The sequence below is a fragment of the Bidens hawaiensis genome, unplaced genomic scaffold (assembly GCF_021521415.1).
Source record: "Bidens hawaiensis isolate Kalapana, Puna unplaced genomic scaffold, B.hawaiensis_p1.1 tig00053887_1, whole genome shotgun sequence".
In the NCBI taxonomy this organism is placed as follows: Eukaryota; Viridiplantae; Streptophyta; class Magnoliopsida; order Asterales; family Asteraceae; genus Bidens; species Bidens hawaiensis.
The window spans coordinates 6,496-14,464 of record NW_027499685.1 but is presented as its reverse complement, the minus strand read 5'-3'; the positions used below and the strand labels follow the sequence as shown (position 1 = coordinate 14,464).

Here is a 7,969-nt window from a genome sequence, read left to right as displayed (position 1 = left end):
TGGCTTTTCGAAAAAGCCAATAAGTCAATAAGCATTTTTCAGACTCAATCCCAAACATGCTCTTAATAAAGAGTTGGGTTGATTTTCAACATTTTTCTTAGTGCAAAATAGCATTCAGCTTTGATCATTATATGAAAGCTTTGAAGATTTATCCATTTTCTTCGAAAATTTTGAGCTCAGCCCCCTCTCATTTATGAAAATTTTTATGCATATTGAGTCAGGTCCGATTTGACCCAGCTCTGTTTTAGTTGGAAATTACTGTGACCACAACTTGTTTTTACCTATTATCAGATCCGCCCATTTTGCATGAAAAAGTTTATAGCATGTATGCATACGGCATGCCATTGGATTTTCCATTTCAGTTCTATGCAAGAAAAAATGGCATTGCATACCAGATAGTCTTAAATCATATGAAGATCAAAGTTTATCTTCATGTTTACATGTTCATACCATTAACTAAAATAAAATCATAACACTGAGATCGTTGTATGTATCACCTGCTGATGATGTAGCTTAAAAGAATGGTTTATCAGGTACAGGTACCAACTTCATAAACCATCCAACAGGCCATGATAAAGCAGCAATAGCAGCACAAATTCCCCACTGCACGCTATTTAGTCGTTCTGTATCTGCAAACTTCTTCACCACCATCATCACAAGCTGAAGGATTATAGTAACCCCAGTTATTCCAATAAACAATCTGTTTTTGTGTAGTCCTTCAAATATATTCCATTTTTCCAACTTCCTTGAGTTGAACATATTAAACACTTGACATAGCACGAAAGTATTAAAAACTATTGTGTTTTTTACCCTCTCATCCACATTAAATTCCGCCTTGCCTTTAAAGTGTAACGTCAATAAAAATGTAATCTGAAAAACAGTTTGTGCAAATAGGTTTCTCCACATGATATTCGTTATGAGCGGTTTGGCCCGATCCACAGGAGGTTTGTTCAAGAGTTCCTTATTGGGCCGTTCTGTAGCAAGTGCAAGTGCACCAAAAGTATCCATAATTAAATTCACCCACAAGAGTTGAACAACGGTGAAGGGGACAACACCAGACGTTACGGCTGCAACAAAGTTCATAACAAGAGCGACAACATTTACCGTTAGTTGAAATTGGATTACGTTTTGGATGTTATTGTGCACGCATCGTCCCCACATTAATGCGTTTGCAACAAAGGCGATGTCATCATCTAAGATAACAATATCTGAACTCTGTTTGGCTACTTCAGTTCCTTGAATTCCCATTGCAATTCCAATATCCGCTTCTTTGAGTGCCTTTGTCCCGTTGCCGGTAACTGCCACCACGTGCCCTTTTTGTTTCAAGCATTTTACCATTAAAAGCTTATCAAAAGGTGAAGATCTTGCCATCACGCGAATTTTATCAACCTTTTGCATTCTCTCTTCATCTGTAAAATTACGAAACTGGACACCTTCCACAATGTTTTCTTCACATGCTTGTTGACCCGTTTCAAGTATCCCACATTCAGTGCCAATGGCTTTTGCTGTGAATACATCGTCTCCGGTTATCATCTTGACTTCAACTCCTGCAGATCTGCAAGTTTCAATAGCCTTTTTGGATCCAGGTCTACATGGGTCCTTCAACCCAACAATCGCCAGCAAAGTTAACCCTTCTTCCGTTAATGTTTGATAATGGGTGCCTCCCGGAACCTTCTTATGCGCGAAAGCAAGGCACCTGAGACCACTTGCTGCCATTCCTTCTATTTTTTTCTCTAACTGTTTTCTTGCATCTCTATCCATTATCATTTTACGTCCTTTGCTGTTATAATATTTTGAACACATTGCTAGTACCATCTCTGCAGCTCCCTTCCAGTGAACATGAATAGTTTTGTCATTTTTTCTCCTAATCGAAACCCCACTTCGTTTGTTCTCGGAGTTAAATGCCTCGACATGAAGAACGGTTGAACTTTGTCTCAGCTTCTCCATATCCATACCCAGATCCTCAACCGCCCATGATAAAATCGCCTTTTCAGTTGGGGATCCAGAGTATTCGGGTAATCCTGAAGTGTGTTTGGAAATCGTACCCGTTGTATTGAACCCAACTCCCTCATGGAGATGTTCAAGGATAGCATTGGAAGAATGCGGTTCCATGTACTCGAGACCAAGACATAACTTTGTGACAGTCATTTGGTTTGTTGTCAAAGTCCCAGTTTTATCGGTGCACATAACTGTGGCTGAGCTCATGGTCTCACAGGCAGATAACTTCCTAATCATGGCTTGATCGTCCACCATTCTCTTCATAGAGTATGCACGTGTGAGGGTGACCGCTAGCGAAAAGCCTTCCCGGATGGCCATCATCACCAAACTTGCCACTGCCACCATGAACACATGAACAACCGAATGTACTATTTTGTATACACCCGTGTGCTTCCCAATATACTCTTGGTTTCCGCTTTTGTCTTCTGTGTTTCCGGTGAAGTAATGAATTAACATGGCCAGAAGAACCAGGGAAGTGACTACCAGACTTGCCTACTTAATTGAAGCAGCTAGTTTTTTGAGGTGTGATTGTAATGGCGTTTTCTCGTTATTCTCACCAGTGATAGAACTCATCATCTTCCCCCAAGCAGTGTTCATCCCGACTGATAGCACAAGCATCCGACTGTGCCCGTCAGCCACGTTAGCGCTCGAGATTAGAAATGGATTAATGGTGGCGTTTACGTCTATTAGCTCACTCTGGCCTGTCATGCTTGACTCATCTACAAGCAATGAATGACCATCAATAAACAACCCGTCCGCTGGAATCTGATCCCCTATGTTCAAAACCACAATATCGCCAACAACGGTGTCGAATATCGATATCGTCTGTCTTCTCCCTTCTCTAACAACATCAATCTTGATATCGTTTCTTATCTTTGATAGACCGTCGAACTGTTTTTCCTGTGTGAAGTTACTAATTGCCGACACAACGATAATTAGAAACACCGTGAGAAGTATGCTTCCATCCTCATACCATCCGTCTTTAATCCCATATTCTTTGATACCGAAACCAATAGATAGAGCCGCACACCCCATTAGTATGAGAAGCAATTTGTCGCTAAAACTTTTGGCAACAAAAAACGTCAAACCCTTTGGAGGCGGTTCTTTATAAGTGTTGGAACCAAACACGCTTCTCCTCGTGTTTAATTCCTGAGCGTTGATTCCATGTTCAAGATCACTTTGAAGGGTTTTTGCTAAGCCTTTGACCCCATCAAACCTGTGAAGCGTTTGCAAGTCTTTGTTTTCTACTATATAAGCGAGCTGTGTTTTATCAATACCGTGTAACTGATTATCGGCGGCCTCTTCGGTATTGATCATACTAACAGCACGTTGTGGGGTGGGTATCCTTATTATGTCTCCAAAACGCCCCATGACCATAAAGTAAAACAAAGCCACCGGAGTCGGTATTTCGAAGGTGTTGAAACCAAACATCATTCCCTTTTTGGTCTTCACATCCAGATCTTCTTCGTTTGCCATGATATCAAACGTCTCTTTGACGTTGATGACTAGATCCTTGGCGTTTTTGGCGAAATAGATGGTGAAGTAAGCTCGGCGCCATCTTTTCTTGGCTTTGGAAAGACTCGGAGGTTGATTCATGTAGAAAGGTGGAAAGTGGCTGAATTAAAAACAGAAGTGGAAGAGAGACTGAGGTGTATCGGATTTCTGACGATCTTTATTAAATAAAAAGAGAGGAGGGAGAAGGAGAGAGGCAAATTGTATCATTTGGAGATGTCAATTCCAGCCGACGAATTTGACCATGGAGAACGCTCATTTTTATTAGTCTGGCCCCGGTGTAACAACACAAATTAGAGACGTGTTAATCGGTTTTTTCAAATACCAAGATTTGGGTCAGGCTATTGTCTATAAAAATCATAACTATGTATCGTGTTCAGGTCGAATATAGAACTGAGTATTTGAATACCTTATTTCCGGTATTGAAAAAGTCATATTCTCATGTTTTTTCGGGTTTTTCCGGGTATTTTTGGACATATATTAGATTTTCTAAGGGTTTGCACTTTTTAGAGATATTTTTTAAGTATTTTTCAGGTGTGGAACAAGTATTTGAAAAACCGGGTTTCGAGTATTGGAAAAACCTGGTTGCGGTTTTCGGTTATTGTCGGATACTAATCAGGTCTAGTTCCGAGTACGAGTTTTGGTACTGAAATGCATACGCTATCCATACCCTACGAGTAGTGTCAAATACAGGTTCAGATATAAAAACCCGAATATAAAAAAAACCCGATTTCAGGTTTTTTGTCAGGTTAGGATTTTTTTTACCTGCGATCCAAATGCTTTAAAAAGCCAACATTAGTAAAAGAAAAGATTTTATTGTAATATTACTTATGTTATAGTGATAGAAGGCTTGGGTTATGCACAGAAGATCCGAGTTCGATTCTCACTTATGTCATTTTTTATGAATTATGGCAATAAAGGATTTGAGCTATGCCTTATGCAAGGTTGTCAATTCAAATCCCGAGCCCACCCTAGGTTTTCATCCCACCATGTGTTACACCAAAAAGTTATACTTTTGTGGTGACACAACGGTTGTCAAGTGGCAGCCGACGGTATAATAATAATGTAATAAATATATTACATAACGTAATAAATAAAAGGTCGTACCAGTTTTAAATATGGGAGAAGTGAATACGATGCTGTCATGTACCTAAGCTTACACGTAAAATCATCAAAACCATGTGGTTTTGATTAGTTAACTTTTACCTACAACAAACAATAAACTGCCGTCGAAGTTTACTTTAAATGAAAAAAGCTAAAAGAATCATTAAATAATTAAAATATTAAATATGAGTACTCCCACATAATTCATTTTCTTTTTCTGTCTTTTTATATATTGATTTGGTTTTTTTTTTTGTATTTTGATTTGGAGAATTAAAAATCAGATATTAAATTCATGGAGAATTAACAATAAAATAGAATAAACTTAATAATTGATTTCCGACAAATGAATAATACTTTGTGCATATCAATAAAGAATATTTGCATCTCTATATGATTAATCCATTTTTCCTGATGAATGATTATCGTAGGGATTGAATCGGGGATCCAGATTTAGCGGAGACAAAATAGGTAATTTAAAATATTGAATTTATTTTTAGTAAGTTTTATCAATACTACGTAGTTTTGATAGTTTTACGTGTAAGCTTAAATACATAACTATCACCGTATTCACTTTTCTATTTTAATATACCCTTTACGCCATGTGTTTATACAAATATAGTAAATTTAGATTCTACTTGATTAGGTTTTAAATTTCAAGAATCTTAAAGGGTACGAACTATTTTATTTTGACCTTAGGTTTTAGATATGATTGTTTTTCTAAAAAGCGTTAAGTATATAAATATTAAAAACCATATTTTGTCATACTCACAATTTTCACTATTTATAAAATTACCATTTCTTAGCCACACACGTGTGCTTTGATGACTCTTCAATTCATTTAAATTGTTGGCAGATTAAACCTTTTTCCTACAAATAAAAGCCAAAAAGGATATTATTCTTTATCATGAAATAAGCATGTGAATGTAGGCCCATGAGTTTGCATTATGAGTTATGACGATAGCAATACTCCTTTCAGTCCAAATTATTATATATATTAAAAAGAAAATTCTTAATGTGAGTTGTTTTTACTATTCACATATACAATTCTTTTAAGTCTTATTTACAACTTTCTTATTATTACACCACTACGTCTCTTTATATGTCTCCTGCTGCCTTTCATCTGTGTCATCACAAAAAAACGTCAATGGCTCTTTCTTCAACCGTCACCAAATCCAGTTAGCATTATAGAAATTCTGACAACGGAGATAATGGCGTATCGAGATTTGGTAATAAAATCAATGTTTCAAAAATTCAAATGATGAGTTAATATTAAAAACCAACTTTTCTTCCCCTTACATTTTCACTATTCAATTTTAAGAGTTTTTATTTGGTACATATTTGATTTGCTTACAATCAGAACCCCTCTTCTATATGTTAAGTTATACTTTTGTTTCTTTTATGTTAGAAAATAAATATATAAAAAGTCAAAAATGGACCTTTGATCCGGATGAATATCATCTATATGGAAGTAAAGATGAAAGGTCGGCGCCAGAGGACTGCTTTATGATTATTTTATTGTTTTTTTCTTAACTTTCAAAAAATGCTTGTTTTTTTGTTTTTTAATTGTTGCAAAACTTCGTTTTTAATTTTTTAAAAATTGATTAAATGCTCTCTTTTTTGTTTTTTCCTAAATTCGTAACAGCCATTACTTTTTTTGTTCTACTGAAATCGTTTTGATTTACCGTTACAACGTCTGGGGTTAACAATAATCGGGTTTTAACGACTCATAGCGTAACGTGCGTACCGACAACGCTTGGGTTTTACCAACGTCCGGGTTTTGCCAAACTTTATTTTAATTCCGATACCGTAACAAACGTAACCGAAATATATGATATTCGCGTTGACCACACCGCCGAAAGGCTCAGCGTTTTACCAGCGCCTCAGTTTTGCCGACTCAACACCACAAACGCCCGAATACGAGTCGACTCGACGTTTCGTATAGAAGTCAAGTAGACATGTCGGTGCCACAAGATTCATTTTTGATTATTTTACTTTTTTCTCCTTCCAAAATATGTTTGTTTTTTTTGTTTTTAATTTTTTTATTGGTTAAATGCTTTTTCTTTTTGTTTGTTTCCTACATTCGTAACAAGCATTATGCTTTTGTTTTACTGAATTCGTGTTGATTTATCGTCACAAACGTCTGGGGCTAACAATGCTCGGGTTTTGCCGACTCATCGCGCAACGTCCAGTACCGACAACGCCCGGGTTGTGCCAAACTTTATTTTAGTTCCGACACTGTAACAAATGTAAATGAAAACTATGAAATTCGCGTTGACCCGTCGCCGAAAGGTGCGGTTTTTTTACCGAGGCCCCGGTTTTACCTACTCACCACCACAAATGCCCTAATACGAGTCGAGTCGACGTTTCGATGATCAACTTTTGCCAACGCTCGGGTTTACCGACCAAATAAGCATTGCTTTAAATATGGTAAGGAAAAAAAGTATAATATGTTATAAAGTGTCCTAGAGTCACTGCCTCAACGTCAAGGACCAACCGCGACGTCACCCTATTCGCTCACCTTACTTTTAGTTTTTATTTTTTGTTGTCGTTTTGTTTTAGTTCCAGCACCATAACGAACACAGTTAATGCTGACTAAATTCGCATTGACTAGCTGTTGTCATCCGGGACCAACCGTCGCTGCCACATTGGACTACCTCAACTTTTATTCTTATTTTTTTGTTTCAATTTTGTTGTAGTTCAAACACTGTAACGGTCGTAGGTACTATTGACTGAATTCGCGTTGATTCATCACTGTAGCACTCGGGTTTTGCTGACCGATTTTCCGCGCAACGCAAGGGTTACTCAGTAGTTATCTAATAAGATCAAAACATGATTTTAGTGTCGCAAGACCCTGATTGAGCAAAGTGACGGAACCTTATTGATCCACACAATTTGTTGTTTTTTTGTTTTACTTTTGGTACCTCAACGAGCGTAACGGAAATCGACAGAATGTCAAATGTTATTCTGTGTTTTAGTTATGGTATTGCAACTTTTACTTCCTGGTACCATAACGAACATAATGAAAACCAGCCAAATGCCAAATTTTTGTAGTTCCAGTACCGTAATGAATCCAAATTCGTGTGGACTGACCTCATCAACGCCCGGGACCGACAGCGCTCGGAGTTTTACCAACAACCAAGCTTAACCGACGCTACCCCATTGGTATACTTAATTTTTTATATTCTTTTCTTTTTTATTTTATTTTTAATTTAGTTCCAGTATCGTGATGAACGTAACCGAAATCGACCAAATTCACGTCGAGTTACCTCCTCAATACCTAAGAACAACAACGCTTGGGTTTTACCTCCGCATCGCGTAGTTTAAATATTATAGTTTTTTATATGCTAATCTTTTT

The 7,969-nt window shown here is 37.3% G+C and overlaps 1 pseudogene; it reads right to left on the bottom strand.

Moving 5' to 3' along the window:
- Window positions 1–513: 513 nt before the first annotated feature.
- LOC143600274 (calcium-transporting ATPase 12, plasma membrane-type pseudogene) lies at window positions 514–3,331 on the bottom strand (annotated as a pseudogene).
- Window positions 3,332–7,969: the final 4,638 nt, after the last annotated feature.